The 15,125-nt window shown below is 39.3% G+C and overlaps 1 non-coding gene and 2 pseudogenes across 1 annotated transcript; all 3 read left to right on the forward strand.

Moving 5' to 3' along the window:
- Nucleotides 1–7,619: 7,619 nt before the first annotated feature.
- On the forward strand, nucleotides 7,620–7,794 carry LOC149704910 (U2 spliceosomal RNA; annotated as a pseudogene).
- Nucleotides 7,795–12,513: 4,719 nt separating this feature from the next.
- Nucleotides 12,514–12,721, forward strand: LOC149704911 (U2 spliceosomal RNA; annotated as a pseudogene).
- Nucleotides 12,722–14,935: 2,214 nt separating this feature from the next.
- LOC149704912 (U2 spliceosomal RNA) lies at nucleotides 14,936–15,125 on the forward strand. Its single transcript, XR_016381646.1, has one exon. It is a non-coding gene; the product is annotated as a U2 spliceosomal RNA (small nuclear RNA).

Genomic DNA, 15,125 nt, shown 5'->3' on the forward strand with positions numbered 1-15,125 from the left:
CGTATTGTATCAACACGTGCCAGCTGCTAAGCTTCAACAGAAAGATAATTCATCATAGCCTTTACCAGTATAATGAAAGGTTAAAACTACACAGCTAAAAAATATGAACATCATCATTATAAAAAACAACACCACAAGACTTCGATAGACAGATCAAGAAATATAAATATTCAACTTCTATGCCGAAATAAGTTCAGACACTTTAGACTGGCGTGTTCAAAGAATGAGAGTGACTTTGGATTAAAACAGCAAAGATATTCAAAGAAATAATTCTCGTATTGGTTGAGCGAGTGTCTATAGAAGGTCAAGCTGTACCAAGGCCAAACAATACATGTCAATTATTTGGTTTCCCTGCATAATTATGTATCGGCTTGGCAAGCCTTGCCTTCAAGTTCATCAACACAATAGAAGTTCATAACAGCTATGAATTAGTTTAAAAAACGTTTTTCAACAAAAGTTGCTTACGTTATTAAAATTTAGAACAGCAATGGTTTGTTACTAAAATTATGTTCTTTACTATGTTGGGAGTTGGGCGCACTCCTGTAAGCCAAGCTTCTGGGCGACAAAGTTTTGAGGGAATAAGGGACTTGTCATCATGCCTACCATACAGGAACTGACTACTCCCGTGTCCGCGGGTGGTGAAATACCCCAAATCCCCCCTCCTTCACCACCCGATTAAACCTCAGGTACTTCACTCGTAACTCTAAAAAACCCAACTGTGATTAACCGCATAATCACCTTGGACTTCAATTTAAATTTCCATCGAAACGCCTTATGAACGTTATTTTACGGACGTTTGCCAAACAAAACAAGCTCGATGGAATTAGTAAAATAAAGCTGCCAATTAATGACGTTAAGCACTAATGCTATCTGAGTTCAAAGGTAATAAATATACAAAAAAAATAAAATGGACTGGAGATGTCGCTACCAAACACAAGGCACATCATTAACTCTCTGAACTAAATTGCAGATTCTGCAATACATTAACAAAACAAAATCACGCGCGATGGAGCTAGTAAAAAAGCTACCGATTAATGACATTAACCACTAACGCCATCTTAGTTCAATAGTGAAACACGAGGCTCCTCATTAACTGTGAACCAATTAATGACATTAACCACTAACGCCATCTTAGTTCAATAGTGAAACACGAGGCTCCTCATTAACTGTGAACCAAACTGCAGACTCTACATCAATAAAACAAAACCAAGCGCGATGGAACCAGTAAAAAAAGCTACCAATTAATGACATTAACCAACTTAGTTCAATAGTATTAAATATAGAACAAAAAATAAATCAACTGGATTGAAGATGTCACTAACGTAATACAAGCCGCTTCATTAACTCTCTGAGCTAAACTGCAGATTCTACACCAACAAATCACTACCCTTTTTAAAAAGCATCTTTAAGTATATTAGCCGAGGGGTCCGTCACTCGTTAAAATTGTGTACGAGATTTGAAATCTATGCCAAATTCTTTGATTTGTGATTTGTTACGGATTGGAAGATTTGTTAAGGATTTAAAGATTTGTTAAGGATTTAAAGATTTGTTGAGGATTTGAAAATTTGTTAAGGATTTGAAGATTTATTATGGGTTTGAAGATTTTTTAAGGGTTTGAAGATTTATTAAGGGTTTGAAGATTTATTAAGGGTTTGAAAATTTATTGCGGACTTCAAAAGTTATTACGAATTTGAAGATTTATTAAGGACTAGCGTGTAGTAAGAACTTCCATCAAAACGATATAAAGAATGGGTATATTTTACTGATGACTAATATTTTTGTGGCACCCTAAAAGCGAAGGTACTCGGCGTTGCCCGTCAGCCCGTCGGGACATTTTTATTACTTTTCATGCGGACATTATTCCATAAAGAAAGGTTTTTAAGTTTTTGGCCGATACTTAAAAAGATGGCAAAAAAGAGCACCCGAAAGACCATTCAGCCCGTCTATAGGTTAAAGAAAAAGAGTAACGTTCCTGCAAATTTTCAGCCTTCTAGGGCAAGCGGTTTGGGCTGGGTGTTGATTATCAGTCAGTCAGTCAGTCAGGACTTTCATTTAATAGATATAGATTTAAAGAATTGTCTAGGGATTCGATAATTTGAAGATTTATTAGAAGTTTGAAGATATTTTGCGGATTTGATGATTTGTTTGGGATATGAATTTGAGAGCAATATGATAATATTAATTTTAAGACCTTTTTTCGGTAGGCTTAGTTATTTTGAACTACTCCTTTGAAAACATGCCATATATTATAACTTTTTTTCGTGCGATGCTAGGTATCACCTCTTTAAAAACAGTCAATTTGGTATCGTCCAAAATGGGGAATGGGAATGCAAGTTATGGAACGCTTCACTCAAGGCTAGTAAATGGAAGAGTCTATAAAGTCCTTCCGCGGGAGGGAAGCACTCCCTTCATCACTGCTCCCCCCTCCGAGAACATACGGACAGTTAAAGCGGAAATCTGCTCACGATTCGCCCCTAGAGTTTTACTTGCCCGCACAGCTTCAAAAAAATCAGAGAATGTGCTGCCACCTTTAATTTTTAAGGTTGGTTTATGATCAGACCATTTTTTGGTACCAGTGCTGGACATAAGTTGCCATTTAACAGCTTAGACTTAGAGCAGACGACGGTTTGAAGGCGCGGGTTTTATACTCTTTTTATTCCAAAATTTTGGTTTGCGGATGTGATCCTACATAGCCACTATATTGAAATGCATTCGTCCTATTTTAGTAAGTATTTAATTTAGTTCAGTGACTTACACTTGGTCTTACTGTGTGCTTATTATAATGATAAACCACAAATACAATACATTGATCCTTTATTGACGTTGAAAAGAAATAGATTCACCTTTGCGTTTGACTAATTTAGTTTCATAATTGTAATAGCAAATAAACATGTTTGAGCCCAATTCTGCCACACGTAATCAAAGGGACAACTTAGTGTTTCCAATATATAAGCAAAGTGAACAAATAAACCAATTACTTTCAAAAATATACATACATTTATATCCAATACTCGAAAATACTCCTCCGCGACGGAAGTCACAAATATAAATACCACGGACTACAACTACTACTTTGACCAATGAGGCTGCAATTATCTGTAAACAGGCTCTATACTTTTAATCTAAGTTATTATCTATTACTTTTATTTATTAAATTAACTCTGGACATCATTGTAAATAAGGACTCCACCTTAATGATTGTTCCAATAAAAAGCCTTTATTATTATTATTATTATTATTATTATCTATAATGCCACTAATGATCTATATTAGATTTTAAATAACTAAATACCTATTGGAAGGCTAGACACGGACATGATTGTTAAAAACTTAAATTTTGACATTAACATTTTTATTATTTTCACATTTTATTGACGATTCTTCTGAAAGTCAAAGATATAGGATTTTAAAACTTTATATAATTCTTTTATTTATCAAATGAATAACTTTTGTCTTAAAAGGAAAAAGATATAATTGTTAGCTAGTAAATATTTTAAATTAATATAGTTTAACGCGTGTATGACTATGAAAAGTACATTTATGTATGTTGTTATGCACGCAATAAACTAATTCAAAATTCCAAATTATTATAAAACCTAGCAAGAAGTTCACCGCGGTATCTGATTCTAAAATAGAAACTCAAAATATGCAGTGGAAATATATTTTGATATGTGCCGAAGACTATCAATTTGCACAAGTCAGTCGGCCATTCCTTTTATATACTTTCCACTGGAAAAATCTTGCTCCGCGACAATGGCGCTACTTTCACCTAGTGCGGTTTAAGCTAGGTAGTGTCATTTCTAGTGATGCCGCGAATATTGATTTTGCCGAATACCGAATACCGAATATTCAGCCATGCTCTCGGCCGAAGCACCGAATATTCGGCCACCGAATATTCGGGCGTGAGATATGTGCAACTTGCGCGAAACCGGTTATGAGCTGTAACCCGTTCCGCGAAATACGTACATCCCCCGCACGGACGGCAATGGGACAGGTCTCATCATGGAAGAAGAAGGGTATGGAATGGTGAGGTGAATTGGCAGACGGCTACGCGAAATGTAGGGTCACGTGGGAAAACTCTCCTCTCCTCTCGTCACTAGCTGTAACGCGATTACTGCTCTGCGCAATATTTGCGCGCAAGCAGAGAGAGGGATACACTGTTTAGATTTAGATCCACTCTCTACCGCCTCTGCTACAGCGCGCCTGCGCGGAAGCTTTCAACGTTGGTGATAAACTCGGGAAGGAGGGAATGAAAAGGGGGAAGTTACGATTTTTCAACGCGCTCTCTTTAACACTATAGAATAGTGTCGGTAGAGAGGGGAGTAGACTGTTTATCCCTCCCTCTAGGCGCGCTTTTGTAAGAGGGGATTCTTTACGCGCCTGGTAGGGGGATGACATTGAGCTAGAGCTAGATGTCAGTTCTACGTATGCAAACGTCATACCCTTCTATCTCTTAACTAAGTGTCATCCCCCCTACCAGGCCCGTACAGTATCACCTCTTACAAAAGCGCGCCTAGAGGGAAGGATACACAGTCTACTCCCCCCTCTACCGACACTACTCTATGGTATGACGTTTGCATAGTAGAACTGACATTACTCTATAGGACCCGTCTATAGCGTTTTTAGGTTTTTGGTTCATTTGCGAGTAGATCGTGTCACTATACGCGCCGAGCGAGCCGCCGCGTTCGCCATCTAGCGGATTTTAGAATAACAAATTGGCGGGAAAATTACCGCGTCTTTAAATGAAGCCATAGGGTAGTTGTGTAGTTACTTGTAGGAATTATTACTGAAATTCCCCAGAAGGGGTGAAATTTTACCCATTTTCGAAGTTCTAGAATTCACTGTATTAAAATAAATGAATGAATTAACGCGCTTAGAGAGAAAAAGTAAGTTTTCAGACTTTATCTTATCTAATCCCAACACCCAAATTAAATGTACAAAACTCCTACGAGATGTATATAGGCACAGTTAACCTCAAAAATGTTTCTGTCTGGAATCACTTGCAATTTAATTAACTTACAATATAAACATATTTATTTAATTTGAACACTTAAATAGATGGTAATATCAAAAACTTGCTTGTTACATTAGTTTCCCTGTTACACTATCCCGAGACTACGGTGTTAACTTCGTTTGGTTTACAAATACTTCTTACTTTAAAAATGTGTTTAGGTTTTATTAGATTTTAGACTTTTCGACGAGTAGAATTCCTAAAATAATTTTGTAAACCTTCTAATGCTAAAAATGCGACGTATTTTATAATTGTAGCGCTTGCCATTTTTAAACTGCCAATCTACCATTCGCGAACTTCCCGCCTAGAGTTTTCAATTCAGTCCGCTAGAGGCGCTGCGTGTTAGTTAACCTACCAATCCTCGGCGCGTATATGCTTTACAAAATGTCATCGGCAAACAAAAAATCGCCTGTTTGGAAATATTATGATTATAAATATTAGATTATAAATATTAAAGTAAAAATTGTTATTGAAATAAATAGTTTTTGAGTCATTTTGCCGTTTTTTCCCTTCATGATTGGAGATTCGGTATTCGGCCGAATATTACGAAATATTCGGCCGAATACCGAATACGAAAAAAATGGCCGAATAGGCCGAATACCGAATAGTAACCGAATATTCGTGGCATCACTAGTCATTTCATCCCTACCAAGCGACTTGTGGATGTGGAACCCTTTAATTATAGTAATTATTATTGTGGGAGGAGTCACGTCCCACCACTGATGCCAAATACATATTGTGCACCCTCACTGTAGCTGCAGCAAAGAGGAGATAAAGAATGAGTATCAACGTCTATCAAATGCAGGTGTCTATTAAGCCTAATATCCCATCTGCTGAGCCCAGTAAGGCTGTAACAGACCAAATCCTACAATCCGTACATTAAAGCTAGTTAGCGGGCCAGAGAAAACATCTCGCTACTATAGAGTCCATAAATTAATAATTAAATAATACGTTACATCCTTTAGTTCTTATTTTCCAACAGTTTTCCATCGAAGTGAGAGACACCCGTATACCGCCAACTAAGCCCAAACCATGCCGCACCTAAATGAAAAGTGACTAGGCCGACTAAGCGCGTATATTCGGGATCAAAGGTCAAAAGGGAAAACGACGCCTCGTGGCGGCGTTTGTTACTTGTTCCCCAAAAAACACATTCACATATGATAATTATACAGAAATATAAAATGTTACAATCGATAATCCTATTAGGCATAACAAATATATAATTATTAAACAAAATAGTAGTAGGTTAAAATTAGGAAGTAAAATTTTGTATTTAATTGAAATTTAAAAATTGGTTGATATATATGTTCTGATGGACTAATAATAATAACTAGGCTTTGTCTATGAAGGGATTTCTAAAACAAGCCTGTGGCTTGTTTTAGGGTGGGTCCCTTTACATTGCATAGAGGGGTGGTGGCTAGCCCCTATGCCACAGCATACTAACTAGTACCATTAACCACTACAAGTTTTTATGGAAAGGAGAAACCGGGTTAGACCGCGGAGGAAAACTCCTTTACTGCATCTCTTCTCGAGCCTGTATCGCTTAAGCTGGATTTCTACTCGGCAGAAAATTACGACGGAAACACGGCGTAACTGGTTTCGACGGAAATCTTTTACGTCGGGCTCGACAGAATTGCCGCTCGGTTCGTTTCGGTCGGACTTAAAACGTGTTCTATTTTTACCGTCATAGTCGACTTAAAAAACATCGTTCAGCCAATGAGAAATCGAACCAAGGAAGGCCGAACGAAAAGGCTGATTCGGGGTTAACAAATAGAGAAAGAGAGCTGAAAGCTGTTTTCAAGGACCTTCCGAACCGGTCGCTTCGGTTGCCATTGGTTACCAGCTGCAGATTACCCAACTTCGAAATATGGCAGAGCGCGTGCAGAGAAGCCTCGATACACTTAATGACAAGCCTTTTATTCCTTCATAAGCCCACTTCCTCGATACCCTTTATGCATTACCCAACAAAAGTTGATTAATCCGACGATATCAAATAGGTCTACTGTTTTCAAAATGGGGCGAAGTCGATCGCAGTGTCGTCTGCTTATATATAGAGTTTAGACGGAACATTGAATATTTATGTGGACGGAAAGACGTTAAATAGGGCTTAAAAGTCACCAGTCAAAATTTGTTACGTATTGTAAGAAGATTTATCTTAATTAAATCTTAATTAATTTGTTGTCCGCGTAAGAAAACAAGGTACTCAACACATCAGACTCTATTTTACTTCCAGAATTTTGAAAATGGTGTATTGGGAAATCAAGATAAATCTAGCCATCCTATAGGGTTTTGAAATCCCAGTGGTTTTCAATGAGCGCCTGTAAAGATGTTTACTCTGCCGAACACAGATGTTCAAGGAAATGTGTCCACTAAGGCAGCAATTAAAACTAATTGATGTAATATTATTAAATTAATCAATATAGGGTTGATAAATAATTAAGATTGGGTATGTGGTACTTCTGTCCGCAGTGCATAGACTATTTTAGAGCAATTTTTCATCCAGTAAATAGCTTTTTTTGTATAATTTCGAGTAATTAGGTTCATAATTTAATTAATTAATTAGCGTTAATTAATGAAATATTTAAGCTTAATTAACCGTGCAATTAGTATCGCTTCTCGGCCTTTTGGCTAAGATCAAAGTGTAGTATCTGTTCGGTTCTGCGGTTTTCTTAGTCTCCGAAGTTCTTTTTTTCGCGACGCTTTTCGGCTTTCGAAATTAGTTCGTTTTTTAACGCGACTTTACGGGTTATTTAAAAAGTTCAGTTTAACGATTCCCATATTTGGGGTCGTCTCAGCTTGTGCCGCGGTAATGGCAGGCGCCACCGCGGATCGCAAACGGACGGGGCGTTTGGAAGCCGATTTTCCTTACGTCGACGTGGCCCACGCTTTGTATGCAGACGTTGGACCAAAGTCGGTGGATACCATTCAACCGGCGGGAAGAGGGATTTACCTCATCACGTTTATGAACCTGGTATGTGCAACTAAAGCTTTTGACTTGAGCAAGATCACCGTCAAGGGTAAGGATTGCCCCATAACGAGTTTAGACGATGCCGGCAAATGGATTACTATTCGTAATCTACCGCGTTGGCTACAATGGGACTCAGTGTGCTCGTCGCTAGCACCATACGGTAAAGTAGTCAGCTACAAATTTGAGGAATACGCGGATCTACCGGGAATAAAGACTGGGACGAGAATCGTCAAAATGCAGATGGTGAAACCATTACCTAACGTCATGACGTTTTCACGGGTTCACCGAGCTTTAATTTTCTACAACGGAGTGGAAAAACGCTGCTTCGGCTGTAATGAGCTGGGCCATGCTAAAAAGGACTGCCCTGTTGTGAAAGGTCGTCAACAACAGGCAGACGGGAGCTCCGCGGGTTTGGAAAGATCCGACGAAGCGACCAACTTCCCACCACTGGGAGGACATGAAGATGAGGTTCCGGAAGTTAACAAATCGGAAACCCCAGAAGAGCCCAGGGGAGAGGCCACTCAGAGTAACACTAGTGGTGACGGTGACCTAGTCTTAGACGAGGATGCCACGCCTCAGGATACATCCCAATCATTGGGAAACGACGAAAAGGACAACAGTGATGATTCCGGTGATGACTCTGACGAGGAATCAAGTACCACACCGAGCAGCAAAGATTTCGCAACTATGGCGAGTGAAAATACCCCAAGTACCGGTTCAGAAAGTAATACCAACCAGACCAAGAAAGGCTCTTCCGTGAAAAGAAGAGCAAGTCCAGGATCTCCCAGTCCCAAGGGGAAGCTAAAGAACACGAGGACAGTACGTAGATAATAAGCTTAGACTATTGAATTTTTAACAGTTGACATTTTAAATTATTTTATGTCATTTCTAAAAATCGGAACTTTAAACATTAACGGTATGAAAAATAAGAACAAGCAGAAAAATGTCGCGTCACTTTTCTTAGGAGAAAATTTAGATATTTTATTTTTACAAGAAACACATTTATTGCAAGCGGACGATTGGACTTCGATACGTAGTGTTTTCATAAATTGTACTATTTTTTATAGTAGCGCCCCATCGCCTTACTCATGTGGTGTCGCCATTTTAATTAGAGATAGATATAAAGACTGTGTAAAAAATTTTCGCACTGATAACGATGGTCGAGTACTAAGCCTTAATTTTAGACTTAACAATAGAACATTTAGAATTTTAAATGTGTATGCTCCCTGTAAACCTAGACAGCGGCGCTTATTTTTTAATAACTTATTTGAATTTTTTGATGGTAAATATGACGATGTGATTGTAGGGGGTGACTTTAATTGTGTAGAAAATAATGTATTGGATCGTATGGGTCCAGGAGTTGTTAATGATCTCAGCGTCAGGGAATTAAGCAACATGCTAAGTGACCTTTTCTTAATTGATGTGTATAGACTCCTACATCCGACTAAAACAATTTATACTTGGCACTCTAAAAATTATCATTCTAGGCTAGATAGAATCTATGTTACAAACTCTGAAACGCTACTCTGTACTAAGGCTGAAGTTTTACCTGTAGGTAGTAATAATGTAGTAGTATCGGATCATGATCTTGTCATAATCGTTTTAAAAGTCACCGAACTGGTATCGAGGGGTCCGGGACTTTGGAGGATGAATATAGCATTGTTGAACGATGCAATTTCTGCGGATTCCTTAAAACCACGATTAGAAGCACTTATCGAGACGGTGAAATCCCCACAAGACTGGGATAACGCCAAAAACGACATGAAATCGATACTCGTGGAAGTAAGCAAAGCTGTATCGGCGCAGAAGAGGCGACGTTTAACATTTTTGAGATGGGCTCTCCAAAAAATAAGCCGTGTCCCTGACCAGACTATGGAGGTGATTGCAGCGAAGGATGGGGTACAGGCCGATCTCCATTAAGAATACCGCAGACAGTACCAGGATCGCTTACTATCCAGTCACTCGGAGGTGTTGAGTAGCGAAGAAACTTTTTCCGCGGCATTTTATCGCAGGTATCGCCGCAGAAAACGCAATATAGACATTACCTCCGTCATTGGTCCGCACGGTCTCACTACGAACAAAACAGACATCAAGGCAACTTTCGTGCAGTTCTACAATGATCTATATAGCAGCGAAGCAACTTCGGGGACATTCTTGGAAGACTTACCAGAGGCTTTACCCCAATTACCGTCAACAGAATTGGACTCTCTCACGGAACCTATAACGGAAGCAGACTTGCAAGCAGCATTCAGCCACATGAATAGTGGAAAGGCACCTGGCATAGATGGATTACCTATGGAATTTTATAAGTTCCTATGGGCTACCCTTCGGCCGCTACTAACCCGCATCTTTAATGAGATACTTCGCGTCCAGACTCTACCGGATTCTTTTAAGAAAGGGGTTGTTACGCTCCTGTGTAAAGATGAGAAGAACAAACACGATCCAGCTAACTGTAGACCAATCACCCTACTCAATTTTGATCGGAAGCTTCTAGCCAAGGTCATTGAGTTACGTCTGTCAAAATTAACTCAGAAACTCATCGGCTCGACACAGTCATGTGGAGTCAGAGGTCGCCAGCCAGTCTTTAACCTAGTCATGTTACGGGACATCATCGCATCCTACAATGAAAGAAAGACGTCAGGATACCTTTTAGCCATTGATTTTGAGAAGGCGTTTGATCGCCTAGAACATAGTTACATCTGGAAGGTGTTGCATTGCTTCGGATTTGGAGACTCTTTCATCTCTTGGTTTCAGCTGCTATACAAGGACAATAACAGTCATTTACTGATTAACGGTGAACTTACGCCTGAGTTCACTATTGGCCGCGGAGTACGACAAGGTTGTCCATTATCTCCCGTTCTCTTCTGCCTGGCACTTGAACCAGCCCTCTTCGCCATCACAAAATCACCAAGCATCCGAGGTCTTCGTTGTCCCGGAAAACCCCATGAAGAAGAACGATATATCGCACATGCCGATGATGCAAATATGCTTCTAGGCGATGGTCCATCAGTTGTCGAAACCCTGAGAATCTTGGACGAGTTTGGCCACGTATCGGGTAGTAAGCAGAATCAGAAGAAAACGAAATTAATGATAATTGGACCGGGTACAGGAGACGATTTACCCCGGGCACTTGACTTGCGACCAACGAAGGAACCAATCAAAATAATGGGCCTTTATTTCAATGGGAGAGGGACAGATGTGAGAACGGCACAATCTTCCGTACATAACTTTACTGAGACATTTCAGGACTGGAAAGACCTGCCTATGACGTGGCGGACGAAAATCCAACTCATCCGACAAGTGGCACTCCCAAAGCTTACTTATGGAGTGCCGTTCTTCAAGTTAAGCGAGGAACAACTTATCACAGTTACCCGGACAATGTTTAATTTTATCTGGGATGGACGCCAAGAATGCATCTCAAGAAATACTATGTATCTACCGAAGTCCGAAGGAGGATTAGGGGGTACCAGATGTTATTTTAGAAATTAAAGCTCTAACTCTTACCCGGTACCTAGCATGCCTATTATCTAAGCATCCAGTCTCACGTTGTGTGGTTTATAATCTGTCCACAACAAGTAAATCGATCTTCAACCTTCCATGGAATTCCCAACAAGTTCATGCGGGCACCGTCCATAAGACTTATACGTCTATGAAGAACATGGCACTCGCGATTAAAAGAAAGGACAACACCTTTGACTTCAGTAAAGCTACGAATCAACAAGTGAAGAAGCACCTGCGCCTTCAACATAGACCTAGAGTCTGCTCCCTCCAGCCTCATCTGAACTGGACAGCTACCTTTGGTCGGGCAGCAAATCCGCGTCTGGAAGGATCCCGTAGAGACCTGGCGTTTCGAATCATTCACGACGCGCTTCCCACGAGAGACGTTCTCTTATCACGTCAAATTGGAAACTCACGGCGTTGTCCCAGGTGCCCAGCCAACGAAACCATTATCCACGTCTTTTATGAGTGCGAGACGGCTAAACTCCTACGTAACCACTTGCGCATGTTCGTCAATGTCCCCTTCATTCAATGGAGGTCAATTCTATATCTCGCGCCACTTCCGGTTCAACTACCCTTAGTTGAAACACTTACGTTGTTAATAACCGAAATTAACTATCAAATTTGGAAATCTCGAAACGCAGCGATCTTCGACAACAGACAGGACTCTGCTAAAGTAGTCCTGGAGCGCGTACGAACTAACCTCATCCACAAGGCGTACCTGGACCAGTACAGACTTACCCCCTCTCAGTTCGGTGACCGATGGTGTAATACTAACTTACCAGTCGTTAGGTGCGATGGCCAATCGCTAATATTGTTATTCTAGTCTTAATGAACTTTTAATTTATACAAGAATATTTTTAAATTTTTATTTACACGTGAACATTTTTAATTTTAATTTATACATGAAAAATTTTAAATTTAATTGATAATATCGTTTCCTCCTGACGACTAGTGGCATATAAGATATTTCCTAGTTAATCTTACTGACAGAAAATTGCCTAAATTAAATTAACTTAATGGCAATTTAAAATATATCGGTTTATCTGATTTGTTGTAAATTTTGGACAAAACTAATAAAATAATTTAGTATCTGTTCTGATCAGCTTAATATCTGATCGGGTTCCATTGGGACCCTTCGATATTAACTCCCTTTTTGGAACTGGGCGAAGTTTAACGGGCTTGCCCGACTTCGCCACGAGTCGACCTGATATTGCATTACATTCAGGATCGGCTCACCCACTCTCTAATTAAATCAAAATTAAACACGCTTATTCTGAAGCAGCTAACATCAAAGAGATTAGGAGTTGAAGCTAACTGCTTGGGCAAGGAATTGTGGGAGTTCTCGCTGTACTGCTTTATCCTCAGGTTATAGTTCACTCTTTATATCCGGTTCACCGCATTTCAACCAATAAGAGTGCAGAGAAAGACTTCCAAAGCGAGAACACTCCAGCCAAGCAAAGAGGGTAGCCTCTTTGTACCCTCTTTGCTGACATATGTCCATACTATCTCACTCCATTTTATCTCTATTTGCCATTGATACAAATAAACATATTTAATTTAAAGTGGCCAGTAAGCGATTTGCAGTAGATCAGCTTCAGGTTTTTGCACAGGCTCGAATCCAGCCTGTGACAAAATTAGTTTTTTACTGTTTGGATTAGGTAGTTCTCCCAAGATAAAATAACAACACTATATTAAGCGTAACTAAGATATAAACAAAAATGTGTTTCCTATTAAATCTGCATTAGCCAAGAAACCCGGCGTTGCCCGGGATGTTTTAAGGATCTGAAGTCTATGTAGATGCCCACTCAAATAAAACATCTCCTTGAAGTCATTTCTTTTTAACCAGTTATATTGCAACTATCAATTTTAATTAAACGATGCTCAATAAGAAGTTAATTATAAAGGTTACAGGTATACAATAAGAAGTTCTTAATAGGCTTAATGGCTAGGTGTTAGCACAAGTCCCAACCCTTGTGAAGAACTGAACCAAACTACTTCTAATGAACTTGATTTCCCTAGTGTTACTGATATCATAAGTTAATAAGATATGTTCCAAAAGTATGAGACTACCATACTTCGTATAGTGCTACAGACTTACAGCTCGAGCTAGTTCGAGAACGACGGAAGCGAGTATTGAAGTCCTACATTCGGTGGTTAATTTTGCAGGACTTCCATCTTCCTATTTAGTCTGAATTGCTAAGCCTTTGACAGCGCCTCATCAGGCGTATGTTGCTTTACCTCCAATCTATGACCTACTTCAATCACTTCTTGTCAAACTCCAGTTTGTATCCAGGAGTTTGAAAACTTATTATGGAACATATCTTATGAACTTATGGTTAACGTTGATACAGTTTGACCATTCATATTCTGTAACCAATTGCAACTGTGTAGGTCATGAAGAAAAAACAATCTGAAATAAGATTACAAGTTGATAATTCTGTGATTAAATGTGATGAACTTTGGGAGGGATGACGAATTCTTCTTGGAAATGAAATCAAAAAAAAACTAAAGTTACTTAAGGGAGAGATAAGCCCTAATGGAATCATTAAATTTTCAAACAATAACAGTCCTGAGAACCAAGGAAGGCCGAACGAAAAGGCTGATTCGGGGTTAACAAATAGAGAAAGAGAGCTGAAAGCTGTTTTCAAGGACCTTCCGAACCGGTCGCTTCGGTTGCCATTGGTTACCAGCTGCAGATTACCCAACTTCGAAATATGGCAGAGCGCGTGCAGAGAAGCCTCGATACACTTAATGACAAGCCTTTTATTCCTTCATAAGCCCACTTCCTCGATACCCTTTATGCATTACCCAACAAAAGTTGATTAATCCTACGATATCAAATAGGTCTACTGTTTTCAAAATGGGGCGAAGTTGATCGCAGTGTCGTCTGCTTATATATAGAGTTTAGACGGAACATTGAATATTTATGTGGACGGAAAGACGTTAAATAGGGCTTAAAAGTCACCAGTCAAAATTTGTTACGTATTGTAAGAAGACTTATCATAATTAAATCTTAATTAATTTGTTGTCCGCGTAAGAAAACAAGGTACTCAACACATCAGACTCTATTTTACTTCCAGACTTTTGAAAATGGTGTATTGGGAAATCAAGATAAATCTAGCCATCCTATAGGGTTTTGAAATCCCAGTGGTTTTCAATGAGCGCCTGTAAAGATGTTTACTCTGCCGAACACAGATGTTCAAGGAAATGTGTCCACTAAGGCAGCAATTAAAACTAATTGATGTAATATTATTAAATTAATCAATATAGGGTTGATATATAATTAAGATTGGGTATGTGGTACTTCTGTCCGCAGTGCATAGACTATTTTAGAGCAATTTTTCATCCAGTAAATAGCTTTTTTTGTATAATTTCGAGTAATTAGGTTCATAATTTAATTAATTAATTAGCGTTAATTAATGAAATATTTAAGCTTAATTAACCGTGCAATTAGTATCGCTTCTCGGCCTGTTGGCTAAGATCATGTGTAGTATCTGTTCTGATCAGCTTAATATCTGATCGGGTTCCATTGGGATCCTTCGATATTAACTCCCTTTTTGGAACTGGGCGAAGTTTAACGGGCTTGCCCGACTTCGCCACGAGTCGACCTGATATTGCATTACATTCAGGATCGGCTCACCCACT

This window comes from Phalangium opilio, unplaced genomic scaffold, assembly GCF_054372755.1.
Source record: "Phalangium opilio isolate 3A_F unplaced genomic scaffold, DU_Popi_V2 ptg000015l_1, whole genome shotgun sequence".
Lineage (NCBI taxonomy): Eukaryota > Metazoa > Arthropoda > Arachnida > Opiliones > Phalangiidae > Phalangium > Phalangium opilio.